The following is a 9,282-nucleotide window of genomic DNA, read 5'->3' on the forward strand; positions in this document are numbered from 1 at the left end:
CAGCAATCAAGGCTTGGCTGCAGGAGGGATGTGTGTATACATCCTACATAGTTGGGACACCTTGACTGCCCAGCTTGGGTGATAGGGGAGGCTGTGCCACTGGACCCTATGGGACAGTTACTACATTAGACCACTCTCCCTAGCCAGGGAGTCTAGCAGCTCTACCTACTATGTGAAAACAAACCCAGGGAGGCTGCTGAAATGAGGGGACAAAGAAGCCCAGCCCAAATGAAGGAATGGAGCAAAACTCCAGAGGGAGAACTAAACAAAATGGAGACAAGTGGTCTGTTAGATGAAGAATTTAAAACACTGGTTATAAGGATGCTCAGTGAACTTACTAAGGACCTCAACAGCATAAAAAAGACCCAGTCAGAAATGAAGAGTACACTAACTGAAATGAAGAACAATTTACAGGGAAACAAGAGTAGGAGGGTGGAGCTGAGAATCAAGTAAGAGATTTAGAATATAAGAAAGCAAAAACACCCAATCAGAACAACAATACAAAAAAAGAATTTAAAAAATGAGGATAATTTAAGGAGCCTCTGGGACAATTTCAAGTGTACCAATGTTTGCATCATAGGGTGCCAGAGGAAAATAGAAAGAGCAGGAAATTGGAAACCTATTTGAAAAACATAATAAAAGAAAACTTCTCTAATTTGGTGAAGGAAATAGACATGCAAGTCCAGGAAGCACAGAGAATACCAAACAAGATGGATGCAAAGAGGACCACACCAAGACACATCATAATTAAAATGCCAAATGTTAATGATAAAAAGAGAGTCTTAATAGCAGCAAGAGAAAAGCAAATAATTACCTACAAAGGAGTTCCCATAAGACTGTCAGCTAATTTCTCAAAAGAAACTTTGCAGGCTACAAGGGATTGGAAAGTGATAAAAAACAAGGACTTACAACCTAAATTACTCTATCCAGCAAAGCTATTATTTAGAATCAAAGGGCAGATAAAGTGCTTCCTAGATAAGGTAAAGCTAAAGAAGTTCATTATCACCAAGCTATTATTATATGAAATGTTAAACCATCTGATTTAAGAAGATAAAAACTGTGAACAATAAAATGGTAATAAATACATATCTATCAAAGATTGAATCTAAACAAATAAAATAAACAAGCACAACAGAAACAGAATTGAAAATACAGAGAATGTTTTAATGGTTGCTAGATGGGAGTGTGAGTTTGGGGAGATAGGTGAAATAAGTATAGGAATTAAGAAATACAAATTGGCTGTTACAGAACATTCATGGGGATGTAAAGCACAGCATAGGGAATAGAGCAGCCAAAGAACATGTATGCGGGACCCATGGACAGTGGTGTGGGGATTGCCTGAGGGAGCTGGGGTAGGGGTCTGGGTGGAGTGGGGCAAAGGGGGACAATTTAGGACAACCGTAATAGCATAAACAATAAAATATAATTTAAATTAAAAAATAAACAGTTAGAAATCCCCCCCCAAATAAAATCACCTCCTATCAGTACAGTTGCTGGGAAGAACATTAACAAGTACAATATATTTGATTTCAGGATCCAAAACTCAACTGAGAAGACCTGGCTATTAGCAATTAACATGAAAAAGACCTAGGAATTTTAGTGCACTGCAATGTAATGGCTGTCAAAAAAGTGGCTACGGTGGGCAGGACAGAAAAAAAACAATCATAACACTTTATCATAATAAATGAAAGCTCCCCAGAGTTTTTCACTGTCTTCACTATTCATGATATACTTTTATCCCCAGGGTAATCAAATTCTTAAAATTTTTAGTGTGATTCAATAAAGGATTCTACTCTCCTGAGTGCTTTTATTGTAAGTAGAATGAAAAATTGACCAGAACCATTTAGTCTTCTCACCCACCCGTGTTTTTGCTTTTTCCTTAAATTCCCCTAAAGCCCCTTTGCTCTAAGCTGGAGATTGGGAATTCAGTCTCCCAGAAGGAGTAACAAGAGGCCTGATCAGAAACCTTTGACCATTGACAGATTAGGGAATATATTAATGGCTGCACTTGTGACACGGGACTCTGGGTGACATGAGGACTTCCAGGATGATCTGCATCCTGGATCAGAAGAGAGAGTGAAGTGGGAGGTTTCTGCTCAAGACCAGCAGGCCAAGGTAACCCAGATGCTGTATCTCGGGGCAAGTCTCTAATTACCTCCACTTTACAGCTAAGGAAATGGGCTCAGCAGGTGTAACGGGCTTGAAAAAGCCATTGGTTATTGAGTGGCAGAACTGAAAAGCAGAGGACTTCCGTTTGTCTGATGCCAATTTTCATTTATTGTTCACTTTTTAGTTGCCAATCAGTCCAGACTATTCCCGAGGGACTGGACAGGCCTTCCCTGCAGGAACACTTTGGCATTTAAAAGTTTGTCTGAAGGTTCCTGAAAACCACCTCGAGGCTCAGAGACCTGAGAGGCAGGCAGAGGAGGCCTAGCGGAAATATGCCTGTTTGTGTCACTGGTGCTGAGAGTGCAAAACAGGTGCTCGAATGCTTCTAAGGGCATCTTGGCTCCTAGGCCAGTCCGACCCTCCTTCACTTGAACTTGGGATCATTAGTTTTTTGATTCAGCTTTTTGAATACAAAGGGGGGTATGCTTTGCCACTTGGATAATGCAGATGGGAGGTTCCTAAAGGCAAAGGACCAACCTCAGTCATTATCACTTACGCTATATTAGTTACTTGCAGTATGTTAAGATTCTGGTGGCACTTGGGAGAAACACCAGCAAAGACAGTTTCTACATCTTTTAGATGATGGAGGTGGTGACAAACAACAATAGTGGCAACACCAACAATAATAGCAACAATTAGTGCTTGTGAAATGCTTACTGTATACCACACACTGTGCTACATATTTCCCATATGGAAACTCATTGAATCCTCATAACAATCTAGTAATGAACTATAGACACGATCCCTGGAAGTACAGTCTTAACAATCTCGATGTAAAGCGTGATTACGGTCTTTCCTGAGGTCACACAGGCAGAGAAAGGTCAAATAGAGCTTCGCTTCTGCAGTCGTAACCATGAGGCCATGCCGATTCTCTTTTAGATATGTTAAAATCAAAGTCAAGAGCACTGATACTACTCAGTGTGAATGACACTGAAAATAAGTAACTTTTGCCATATAAGAAGCTTCAGTTTAAAGTGCTTGTTTTCCTAAAAGTAGTTGTTTTGAGACTATCATTTTAAATGTTTCCCTAGTTCTTACAATAGTGACAAACCTACTGTAAGAAACAAAAATTCTATTTACCTAAATTTGCCATTTTATCAAATCATCTTGGATTCTAATTTTCTTGCTTATAGTTTAAAGAAAATGAATAAAGATATTTTAGTTTTGTGAAGAACTTTAAACCAATATATGGATAAATATATCTTCCTTTTCTACAAAATGCTAAATTCTTACTGTTTATTAGAGTGGAAACTCAGTTAAGTTTTACATTCCTTCTTCCGTAGGAATTGTCAAGAAACATTGCTACATCTACATGTATCTATACATTTGTATCTATATCTATTTGTATACACACACTTACACGTCTATATCTGTAATAGTTATTATATTTTTAAATTAAATTCCAATTGACACTTTGGTTTTACAGTTGACTTATCATTTGCATCTTACCTCATTCTGCAGAGGAACTTAAAATGGCTTCAATATATTCACCCAGTGATATACAATGAAAAAGGAGAAAATTGGAGAAAAGAAAAAACACAGATACATTAAGAAGATAAAATCAGGGTGATATTTTACCCCAAATATGCCACAAGTGCCAAAGTGCCCAGGCACTGTCATAAGTGGGTAACAAATTGAGCACATTTCTAGCAGTTGAGGTAAAGGCTATGGAACTGACTGAGTTCCTAACCTAAAACAGTAGTAAGTGAAGAGAGGCATAGCTATCCTCAGTACCGAAACCCGGAAGTAAACAAACCATGAGAACACATTAAGCACCCATTATTTATTTACACATAGATGTGTACAAATATGGTTCCTGGCCCAAGGGACCTTTGTGGGGGTATAATATCACACTCATACCCAGTATTTAGGAATATGAAATGTGCTTCCCAGTTCGGCTTTCAACCCTGCCTTGGCATCTCTGCTATGTTTCTTGTTTCTCATTCTCACACACTCCTCAATAGCTTTTTAAACTTTTTCTACATTTCTTTTTCAAATTTACAAATCCTCTTTACTCACCTCTCACTTTCCCCTATCTAAGAAAATGACCTACTTCATGGCTTCTCAGCCTTTTGGCTAAGATCAAGTGTAGAAAATGACCTACTTCAAATGTGACCATACGGGATAAAGACCGTATTTTCCAGCTTCCAGCATAACTAGTCTGACTGTGTGAGTATGTACTGGCCAGTGAGATGTACGGAAAGATTATGACAACACTGGGCAATCTTTAAACACACACACACACACACACACACACACCTGATATGCACCATTTACCCTCTTAGGACCCCCTTGCTTAATGTCTGAGCAGTCATCTTCGGTCACACAACAGCACACTGTTGCTGGAGAAGCATTAGGGTAGAGACCTCCATTTCAGCTTTTGGAGCTATCTCAGAACTTCCTTTAAGGGAGATAGAGTCAAAATAAAAATTTGACTTTATAAGGCAATTGTTGTTTTGGGATTATGTCACAAGCGGCTGAACCCAACCCTAGCTGCACACCCTGTCCCACTCCGCCACCACAGGACTGTTCGGCAACATGAGTTTTATCTGTTCCCTGAGAATGACAAACCAGATCTTATTGTGTTTCTAATGCTGGGATCTGTCCATCTATAAGGACAAGTCATGAAACAATATGAGAGATAGAACAACAGGTACAAATAACTTCTTTTTCTTGAGGGAGGGGAAAGAAAAAGATTTAAGAGGAAAGTGAACGGAATTCTGGGGTAGTGGATGGATACTTGAGGGCTAGAAAAGAAATTGGGGTTTATAGTTTTGTCCAGTAGTGGAGATAGATCTGATGTCACTGAAAAGCAATGGCTCTGTGGCTACAGGAATCTCACATGGAGGTGGTTATGTGTGTGCCCCCATAGACTGGGCACTAGGTGGGAAGCCTTAGGAGCCACAGTGAGGGTCCCCATGGCTGAGCATGGGGTAGAGAGAGCTCTGCGGGTGGAACCCTTTTCTTTACCACAGATTGAGAACACCAGTGACCAAAATAGAATAGCAGCCGGTCCCATTTTTCCTGAACTCCATGGCTCTATATTTCTTACTTGAAAAATGAAAGGGGAAGTAATCCAAGAAGATGATTTTTATTGAATTTCTAAAAAAAAAACACCTTGTTTTTTGGGTGTATTGAGCTAGATTTTATTCATTTTGGAAAACAAATAAATACTGTGTTTCTTATCCCTCATGGAATAATTCATACCACTATGAGTGGATGGAATGTTCATGAGTTCCTTTCGGTGTCTCCTCAAAGCACTCAAGGTATTTCTCCATTGAAAAAGCACATCTTTTTGCAACATGCCAACTGCCAAAGCCTTTAAGTTAAACTTTTTTTAGCAGGACAGTAATTAATAAATTCAACAAATGAATTGAACTTACACTTTGTGCGAGGCTCTGTCACAGGCCACTGGGATGAATCAGAGAGCAAAGACAAATCCTTGCCCTCCTTGGAGCTTACCTTCTCGCTGGTGGGTAGACAAACACAATACGTTGCAAAGGCGAGTATGCTAGAGAGTGATTTACTAGGAATCTCAGAGTGAAAAGATGCAACATACTTTTGTTTCCTGGCTGCCTTAAACAGAGAGAGAGAGGCCAGTCTGTCTGCGCTCATAAAAATGTATCAAATGAGAGTGCATTCCAGTGCATCGCAAGAGAATGGTCTCTTGTAAGCTTACATATAGAATTCCTGAAATTGTCCAAAACAGTACCCTAGGCATTACTGAAAACTGTGCCAAAAGTAGTAGATTTGAGGAGCAGACGTCTGATCCCAAACATTTTGCAGCTATAAACAGAGCAGCGCATGGACAAGAGGTAAAGACATTAAAAATACAACAGAGGAATGAATTCTTTTACTTTCCTGAGGCTAAGGACCATGGTGAACTTGGGGTTCGTGACAGCCTCCAAGGAGAAAGATTCATTTCTGTTGGACTTTGAAGTTTTTCCTGTTACAGAAAACTTCCTGAAGAGCGAATTGAGAACACCTTCATCTGGTAGGCTAGGAGTGATGAGCTTCTGTATGGCTTTAATGTAAGGCCATGTCTGTGGGAAGTGAGGCTTGCTTGGCAGCTCCTGTGGAGATGGAGCTGGTGGATTTGGAGAGTTGGTCTCAGCAGGTGGTTGAGGGGACGGGGCCAAGGGATAGATAATTAGGTGTTACAGGAAAAGATGAAATCATTAAAGGGCGTGAAGATGTAGGGCTAGGCTTATGGGTCCCTGGCCGTTTTTGAAAAAAGGAAGATAGAAAAGAAGGGCTGGAAAAATGGAGATCTGGGAAGCTATTATTTAATTTGTCCAGTGCGGAATGAGTCAGGCCCAGGAAATGGTTCAAGGGGCATGCGAAGAAAGGAAGGCTAGGAATGAGGACTTTCTCCTTGAGTTGGGAGGCGGTGACTCTGGATTAAGGAGTTTTGACTCGGAACTGAGAGTGCAGTCTGTGGACTAATGCACAATATTTAGGATATTCTAAGGTTTGATATTTATAGGCTGACTCTGCACATTGCCATAAGATTGAGGGCATTTTAATACATGCCTGAAAGGTAAAAAATTAGCTGCTAAAGTAGGTGCCATGCTCTGGACATGGCACTGCTGTTCTGAAGAGAGACGTTGACTTTACTCTGGATGTGGCGACTCAGGACAGAAACCACTGGCACAGACTGGCTGCACGGAGGAGGCATTCGAAACGGTTCTGGACTCCGGGTTCAGTGTAGTAGCCATTGGACCAAAGCTGCAGAAAATGGCTCCCTTACCTTTCGGTTATTTTGCCCTTCCCTGAGAAGCTGGAATGTTTTCTCTTGGCATAATATGTAAAAAGTTCAATTAAGACCCACAGATTTTGTTTTCTTGTCACTTTGTGTGTGTGTGTGTGTGTTTGTATAATTATATACTATATAGTGTGCAAATATATATAGTTATAGTTGTACCTAACATATATAAATGTAACTATACATATATAATAATAAGACCAGAAATGCATGTTTTATGTATATATGACTATATATATAATATATATAGTGTTTCATGACTTAAAACATCTCACGTGCTTTAAAAAGATTCAGTTTACCCTTTAAAAAAGCTAAACTTGAAATTTGAAAATGTTATCACTAAGTGGCAGATGCCTGGTGTTTGAGCCACAGATTTTACTTTTTCCCAGTTCAGATGAGGTTTTCTGTTCAAGCTCTAGCTGTAGTTTCCCTTCGCTCTCTTTCAATCAGTAAATACATTTATATATTAAATATATACCCATAAAGACATATATATATATATATATATGCTCTTACACATACACATTCACTTATATACCTTGTATACACACTTCTATATTCACTTCTATACACATACATATTCACATAAAAAACATTAAAAACATTTAAAAACCAGTTGAACATAGGAAACATTGAAAAAAAATGGCATCAATATATTCAAATACATAACTCTAGAGCAAATTCTGATGAAATAATTTGGCGTATTTTTCACTAACCTTTTATCTGTCACCATTTTTTCCTAATTTTAACATATTCCATACCCAGACTTGGATTACCAAACTTGATTTAAAGCCTCACTCTATTTCTCTTCCTGGGGTGTGTTCATGACTCTGGGGCCTCAAGCTGTTGGATCAAAGCTTTGTTACGTCTCTGCAGCTGTCTTAACTCCTCTGGAGAGCGCAGTTTGAGTCCTTCCAAGCTCATCAAAGAGAGGTGTTACTTAGACTTTCTCACACCCCTGCTCTCAGAACATCTGCTTCCTGTCTCCTCTGTGCAGTAGCTAATGGGAAGAAAATGCTGTAACGGAGGGCCATTCTACTGAGAGGAGAGATGCCCTCCTGACTAGGTCTTCTTCAGTCCTCAAAGTTCTTCTTGCCATTTTGCTCCTGATAAGTTTGAGACCAGTTGATTAATCATAGTGTATTGGCAAGGAGTCAGATGATGTTAATGACTGTCCAACTCTGCTGTGAGGTAATGGCGTCACTTGGACAAACCATAAGTTCTCTGATTCTTCAGTTCTTGTCTTTTTCTGCCGAAAAGCATTGTTTCCATTTGGTCCAGTGCAAGGGAGAGAGCTCCAGAATGGTTAAAAGAATGCCTAGTTGTTTCAGGGAGAGGGTCAGGCATACATCAGATATCAGGGGAATGCAAAGGGGTCCCTCAAGGGCCTCTGGACTTCTAATGCTCCTACTTGTGCTTGAGGGTAAGCCTTTCAAAGAGATAGATGCCAATCCCAGCCTGGGGCCAGGCCAGCCTGTGGAGGCTAGTCAGGTGGTCACTAATCTTCTTGATGAGTTTCACTTCCTCATCCAGGAAGTCAAAGAAACAAAGGTCTGTGCAGGCAGAAACCAAGGCATGCACATCCAAAAGGGCCTGGTTCAGGTTCTCTGCAGCCATGGCAGCTTCCATGGCATCCTGAGTTTCACCCCGCTTGTCTTGGGAAGGCTTCAGCATGTTCTGGAAGAGGGCATGGCTTGCTGTGCTAGTTTTGCATGTTTAAGGATGTTTGGCCACTTCCTCTTGGCTGGCTCACAGAAGTGGCCAATTCCTTCCAGAGCCATATCATTGTGGTCAGAATAGAAACCCAGAGAAAGGTAGGAATAGGAGGCTCACAGATGCAGGATGACCAGGTGGTCGATGGTGGCCTCCACCTTGGTGGAATAATTCTGATGAATTTCATAGCTCATGGTTGCTTGGCAATAAGGAGTTAATTTCAAAAAATGATGTTGGCTGGTCTCAGAGGCTGAGGGTGGCTGAGGTGGTTCTGAAGGCAGTGATTGAGAAAGAGATTGGAGGGTGGTAGGAGCTGGAAAAACTGTGTCCGTGGATCTGTTCCATCCAAACACAGTTGAAGCAAGATGCAGATCTGGGGGACTGCCAAGGAAACTGCTTGATTCTCCAGTTCTTCATCTACAGAATGAGACAATTGGATATTATGACCTTAAATTTATTTTAAGTTCTGTGATACTAATCCATTCCTGACACTCTTCTTGTCATATTGATCTTATATACAGGATAAGGAAAGAGTAGGTTTACAGTTGTGAGTGCATGAAACACAGAGTTAATAAAGCTATTATAATAATCATAACCTGCATGTCTTTTTCCATATGCACAACTGAAAACCTACT

General features: G+C 40.3%; 1 pseudogene; it reads right to left on the reverse strand.

The window, feature by feature from the left end:
- Positions 1-8,341: 8,341 nt before the first annotated feature.
- Positions 8,342-8,841, reverse strand: LOC118975372 (ferritin light chain-like; annotated as a pseudogene).
- Positions 8,842-9,282: the final 441 nt, after the last annotated feature.

Source organism: Sturnira hondurensis, unplaced genomic scaffold (assembly GCF_014824575.4).
Source record: "Sturnira hondurensis isolate 20B ecotype Veracruz unplaced genomic scaffold, ASM1482457v3 Scaffold0001509, whole genome shotgun sequence".
Lineage (NCBI taxonomy): Eukaryota > Metazoa > Chordata > Mammalia > Chiroptera > Phyllostomidae > Sturnira > Sturnira hondurensis.